The sequence below is a fragment of the Triticum aestivum genome, chromosome 6A, assembly GCF_018294505.1.
Source record: "Triticum aestivum cultivar Chinese Spring chromosome 6A, IWGSC CS RefSeq v2.1, whole genome shotgun sequence".
NCBI classification, from domain to species: Eukaryota; Viridiplantae; Streptophyta; class Magnoliopsida; order Poales; family Poaceae; genus Triticum; species Triticum aestivum.
The window spans coordinates 560,012,806-560,020,194 of record NC_057809.1 but is presented as its reverse complement, the minus strand read 5'-3'; positions in this window follow the sequence as shown (position 1 = coordinate 560,020,194).

Genomic DNA, 7,389 nt, shown 5'->3' with positions numbered 1-7,389 from the left:
ACAGTTATCTTATCGGATTGAGTCTGTAAGGATTTGAGAACACTTGCTGTATGTCTTGCATGTGCTTATCTGTGGTGACAATGGGATGTTCACATGATCCAGTTGATGTATGTTTTGGTGATCAACTTGCGAGTTCTATGACCTCATGAACTTATGCATAGGGGTTGGCACACGTTTTCGTCTCGACTCTCCAGTAGAAACTTTGGGGCACTCTTTGAAGTTTTTTGTGTTGGTTGAATAGATGAATCTGAGATTGTGTGATGCATATCGTATAATCATACCCACGGATACTTGAGGTGACATTGGAGTATCTAGGTGACATTAGGGTGTTGGTTGATTTGTGTCTTAAGGTGTTATTCTAGTACGAACTCTAGGGCTGTTTGTGACACTTATAGGAATAGCCCAATGGATTGATCGGAAAGAATAACTTTGAGGTGGTTTCGTACCCTACCATAATCTCTTCGTTTGTTCTCCGCTATTAGTGACTTTGGAGTGACTCTTTGTTGCATGTTGAGGGATAGTTATGTGATCGAATTATGTTATTATTGTTGAGAGAACTTGCACTAGTGAAAGTATGAACCCTAGGCCTTGTTTCCTAGCATTGCAATACCGTTTATGCTCACTTATATCATTAGTTACCTTGTTGTTTTTATATTTTTAGATTACAAAAACCTTTATCTACCATCCATATACCACTTGTATCACCATCTCTTCGCCGAACTAGTGCACCTATACAATTTACCATTGTATTGGGTGTGTTGGGGACACAAGAGACTCTTTGTTATTTGGTTGCAGGGTTGCTTGAGAGAGACCATCTTCATCCTACGCCTCCTACGGATTGGTAAACCTTAGGTCATCCACTTGAGGGAAATTTGCTACTGTCCTACAAACCTCTGCACTTGGAGGCCCAACAACGTCTACAAGAAGAAGGTTGTGTAGTAGAAATCAAGCTCTTTTCTGGTGCCGTTGCCGGGGAGGTTAGTGCTTGAAGGTATATCTTTAGATCTTGCAATCGAATCTTTGAGTTTCTTGTTTTATCACTAGTTTAGCTTATAAAAGAAAACTACAAAAAAATGGAATTGAGGGTGCCTCATATGCTTCATCGTTTTAATATCTTTCGTGAAAATAAGGATTCCGATAATTGTGCCAAAATGCTAGAAGAAGAATGCATTAAAATGTTTGGCACTAAATCTTTGAATGATGAGCATGATTGCAATGTTGTTGTACGAACTCTTTGAATATCCATAGTACTAATGATGATTGCACTAGTCATGATGAAAATGTCTCTTATAAGCATGTTAATTTTTGTGGAGTGCATAGAGTTTGCAAGTACACGCCAAATAGGGAAGATAGATTTTGCAAGAGGCATAAGTATTTAGAAACTAAATGGTTGCAAGAAAGGCTAGATGTTTGTGCTGAAAATTTAAATTTTCTTAGCCATCCTTGTGAACTTTGCAATGAACGTGGTCATTTAAATATCCAATGCAAATTGTTTCAGGATCGAATCGTGTCCAAAAATTGTGATGACTTGATTTCCCTTGCACATCATAATGAACTTAGTTTGCTTGTGGGTTATGAAGATATGAAACGTATAACTAAGGATCTTCCAGAATTTGTCTGTGACAAAGTTCTTGATTTTGATTTAGAGGAAATTTATATGTATTGTGCGGTGAATTGGATTGAAAATCCTTATATTTCCAATTACATAAAGACAAGAAAACAAATAGAATATGAAGAGAATACTAATGAAAGGGAAGAGACTTCCCAATATCCTCCTATTATTTCTTATGATGAATCAGGTAACGAGGAGGAGCCTTCTATTCAACCAATCTCATTAATAAGGAGCTCCAAAAAGAGGATTAAACCCACACATGATGTGAATAAGAGATAGAAAAGATGGAGAAGAAAAGGTAAAAAGGTACCCTCCCAAATGATGTTGCTCCTATTACTCATTGTGATGATGATAGTTGTTATACTATTGGTGCTATCCATACTATTAATGATGAGAGTGATTATGCTTATGATATGAAAAGGCCCAAGCTTGGGGATGCTATGTTGTATGAGAATGACATGTTTGAGAATTTATTTGATGCAATTAATGTTTGTCCCAATCTTGGGGATGCTATATTTAACGGAGATGATATTTTTAGTCTCCCAAGTTTTGATGAGCAAATTTATTATGATGATAGCATGCCTCCTATTTATGATGACTATTGTGATGACACTTATGCTATAAAAATAGTGATGATTATATTTATAAAAAATTTCATGATTATGATTACCCTTTTTCTGAACATTACTCTTTTAATGTGGAAACAATTTATAGTATTCGAGTTTCTTATGATACTCCCGCTATTCCGAATGAGAATTTTTTTTGCTTATGTGGAGAGTCAAAAAAATTCTATGCTTGTGGCTCATGAAAAGAATGCTGTATGTGATAGTTATATTGTTGAATTATTTCATGGTGCTACTAAAAATTATTATGAGGGAGGAATATATGCTTGTAGGAGTTGCAATAATATGAAGTTTCCTCTCTATGTGTTGAAAATCTTGAAGTTATCCTTGTTTTACCTTCCTATGCAAGTTGATTCTTGTTCCCACAAGTTGTTTGCTCACAAAATCCGTATGCATAGGAAGTGGGTTAGGCTTAAATGTGGTAGTTATACTCTTCATGATGCTCTCTTTATGTTTCAATTCTTATCTTTTATGCGAGCATCATTGAAATCATCATGCCTAGCTAGGGGCATTAAAACGATAGCGCTTGTTGGGAGGCAACCCAATTTTATTTTTGTTCTTTGATTTTTGTTCCTCTTTAGTAATAAATAATTAATCTTTCTTATGTTATGATTGTGTTTTTTAGTTTTAATTAGTGTTTGTGCCAAGTAAATCCTTTAGGATCTTCTTGGGTGATTGTTATTTGATCTTGCTACAAAAAACAGAAAGTATGCGCTCATGAGAATAATTTTCGCTTTTTACCAGAGAGCGATAAAATACCAATTACACTTGCACTAGATTAGTAAACAGATTGGCTAGTACTTCCTAATTTCTCAGGATTTTGGAGTTACAGAAGTATTTGAAATCTCCAGATTACTACAGATTGTTCTGTTTTTGATAGATTTTGTTTTCATTGTGTTGTTTGCTTATTTTGATGAATCTATGAGTAGTATCGGAGGGTATGAACCATACAGATGTTGGAATACAGTAGATATTACACCGATATGAATTTAGAATGAGTTCATAATAGTACCAAAAGTGGTGATTTATTTTCTTATACTAACGGAGCTCATGAGATTTTCTGTTGAGTTTTGTGTTGTGAAGTTTTCAAGTTTTTGGTAAAGATTCGATGGACTATGGAATAAGGAATGGCAAGAGCCTAGCTTGGGGATGCCCAAGGCACCCCCAGGTAACATTCAAGGACAACCAAGAGCCTAAGCTTGGGGATGCCCCGGATGGCATCCCCTGTTTCGTCTTCATTCATCGGTAACTTTACTTGGAGCTATATTTTTATTCACCACATGACATGTGTTTTGCTTGGAGCATCATTTATTTTATTTTGTTTTGTTTTTCTCGCTGTTTGAATAATATCCCAAGATCGGAAATTCTTAAATGTTAGAGAGTCTTCACATAGTTGTATAATTATTCGACTACTCATTGATCTTCACTTATATCTTTCGGAGTAGTTTGTCATTTGCTCTAGTGCTTCACTTCTATCCTTTTAGAGCACGGCGGTGGTTTTATTTTATAGAAATTATTGAACTCTCATGCTTCACTTATATTATTTTGAGAGTATTTATAACAGCATGGTAATTTGCTTTGGTTATGAATTTAGTCCTAATATGATGGGCATCCAAGATGGGTATAATAAAAACTTTCATATAAAGTGTGTTGAATACTATGAGAAGTTTGATACTCGATGATCATTTTGAGATATGAAGATGGTAATATTAGAGTCATTCTAGTGAGTAGTTGTGAATTTGAGAGATACTTGTGTTAAAGTTTGTGATTCGCGTAGCATGCACGTATGGTGAACCGTTATGTGATGAAGTCAGAGCATGATTTATTTTTTAATTGTATTCCTTGTGAGTGGCGGTCGGGGACGAGCGATGGTCTTTTCCTACCAATATATCCCCCTAGGAGCATGCGCGTAGTACTATGTTTCAATAACTAATAGATTTTTGCAATAAGTATGTGAGTTCTTTATGACTAATGTTGAGTCCATGGATTATACACACTCTCACCCTTCCACCATTGCTATCCTCTCTTGTGCCGCGCAACTTTCGCCGGTACCATATCACCCACCATTACCTTCCTCAAAACAGCCACCATACCTACCTATTATGGCATTTCCATAGCCATTCCAAGATATATTGCCATGCAACTTTTCACCATTCCGTTTATTCTGACACGCTTCATCATTGTCATATTTCTTTGCATGATCATGTAGTTGACATCGTATTTGTGGCAAAGCCACCATTCGTAATTCTTTCATACATGTCTCTCTTGATTCATTGCACATCCCGGTACACCGCCGGAGGCATTCATATAGAGTCATATTTTGTATCGAGTTGTAATTCTTGAGTTGTAAGTACATAAAACTGTGATGACCATCATTATTAGAGCATTGTCCCATGTGAGGAAAGGATGATGGAGACCATGATTCCCCCACAAGTCGGGATGAGACTCCGGACGAAAAAAAGAGAGAAAAAAGAGGCCATAAAAAAGAGAAGGCCAAAAAAAACAAAAAAATGAGAGAAAAAGAGAGAAGGGGCAATGCTACTATCCTTTTACCACACTTGCGCTTCAAAGTAGCTAGCACCACGATCTTCGTGATAGAGAGTCTCCTATGTTGTCACTTTCATATACTAGTGGGAATCTTTCATTATAGAACTTGGCTTATATATTCCAATGATGGGCTTCCTCAAAATGCCCTAGGTCTTCGTGAGCAAGCGAGTTGGATGCACACCGACTTAGTTTATTTTTGAGCTTTTATACACTTATAGCTCTAGTGCATCCGTTGCATGGCAATCCCTACTCACTCACATTGATATCTATTGATGGGCATCTCCATAGCCCGTTGATTAGCCGCGATGATGTGAGACTATCTTCTCCTTTTTGTCTTCTCCACAACCACCATTATATTCCACCTATAGTGCTATGTCCATGGTTCACGCTCATGTATTGCGTGAAGATTGAAAAAGTTTGAGAACATCAAAAGTATGAAACAATTGCTTGGCTTGTCATCGGGGTTGTGCATGATTTAAATATTTTGTGTGATGAAGATAGAGCATAGCCAGACTATATGATTTTGTAGGGATAGCTTTCTTTGGCCATGTTAGTTTGAGAAGACATGATTGCTTTGTCAGTATGCTTGAAGTATTATTATTTTTATGTTGATATTAAACTCTTGTCTTGAATCTTATGGATCTGAATATTCATGACACAATAAAGAGAATTACATGGATTAATATGTTAGGAAGCATTCCACATTAAAAATTATGTTTTTTTCATTTACCTACTTGAGGATGAGCAGGAATTAAGCTTGGGGATGCTAGATACGTCTCCAATCTATACCTACTAATAAAGCAAGGTGCGTTTCGTCATTTTTTCATCCGTTCACCGCCGACTTTTTTTTCTATCCGAGGTGGTACTAAATTTTATGCGTTTGTCTGCCAAAAAGGAATTTTCGTACGTGGCCGTGTGCTGCGGCCCAGTGAAGCCAACCAACTTATTTTTCTGCCCACACAGCTGAAAAGGTCTATTTTCCGCACTAGTCGGCAAATAGTAGGAGTTTCACACAGGACAACCAATAATGAGCTGGCCTATTTTTCTTAATTTCTCTGTTTTACTTCTATTTTTATTCTCCTTTCCTACCTCTTTTTTCCTTCGAAATTTATTTATCTTTTATAATTTAATTTGTAAATTAAAATTCTCAAAAAAGTGTCCAGAACTAAAATAACTAAAAAATGTTCAATTTTTTTATTGTTTTAGTTGTTCGAGATTTCTAAAAAGATAATTGCATTTTAAAAAATGCTCCAAATTCGAAAAATATTCTTGTTTTAGTGAAAGTTTTACAATTAAAAATAATGTTCATGTATAAACGATACACATTTTCTAAAAAACTTATGAATTTCAACACATGTTTCCGTTTTAAAAAAATGTTCACAAATTTAAATAATGTTCATGTTTTTTACAAAAAAATTGGTGTTTTCAGAAAATGTTTGTGAATTCTAAAATATGTTCCCTTTCATATTTTGTTAGCATTTTCCCAAAATTCTACATAATTTTCCAATAACTGTTAAGGATTTAAAAAATTGTTCATGTTTCCTAGAATATTCAAAAACTCCATAACTTAAAATCACCTCCATTGAAAGGATTGAAAAGAAAAGTAGATTGAATAACTCATGGGCCTTCTCTGGTGTACGATGACGTAACAAAACTCTTAAATGTCATTGACCAATGAATGGAAAAATAACGGATTGATTCATTCACACGCAGCGAAACCAGGAAGCTAAATATTCATTTTTTGTGTGCACACAGGGTTTTACTTGCACATATAATTCTCACTGACTCTAAATGCATACTATTTTATCTCCTGTTGCAATGCACGGGCATATGTGCCAGTCTTTACCTAATAATAAAGTAAATTGAGTTTGTTTCGTCCGTCATGGCATTTTTCAAAAAAGTTCCTCTCTTTTCTTGAAATCAACCCGCCGTCCGGATTTAAGTCACAGCGGAACCGTTATTTTACATTTTTTGAAAACCCCTCATGTTTTAGGTAATTCATCCGCGGATCATATTTAAGTCAAACAAATGTTGTTTTAAAATCATCCATATCTTTTAAACCGTAACTCCGATTTGAACATGTTATATATGAAATTTGATTAGAAAAATATGTACAATATGAATATGAGATTATTTTTACCTGTTAAGTATTTTAAATATATTTGAGTCAAACCAAATGATTTTCTAAATTATCAGTATCTTTTAAAATGTAACTTTGATTTTAACATATTATATATGAAATTTTATTAAAAAATGTGTGAAATCTAAATATGATGTTAATTTTACCTGTTAAATATTTTTAAAATATTATTATGGAAGCAAACTTATAATTCGTTTCTTTCATACCGGCGGCGATCCGGATTGCAAATAAACACCCCACTATAACCATATACGAAAAAGAAAACATCGATAACTACACATGCATACCTGTGAAAAATGTCGCAGGGGAAACAACAGATTTCTCATCGTGAGAGTGAGAGAAAGTGAGAGAGAGAGAGAGAGAGAGGGAGAGGGAGGAGATAGGGAGAGAGAGACGCCTTAGGATTAACCATATTTAACACACATTTTTTGTTGTTTTGTGTGAACACCGAGGCCATCGCCGGCGAG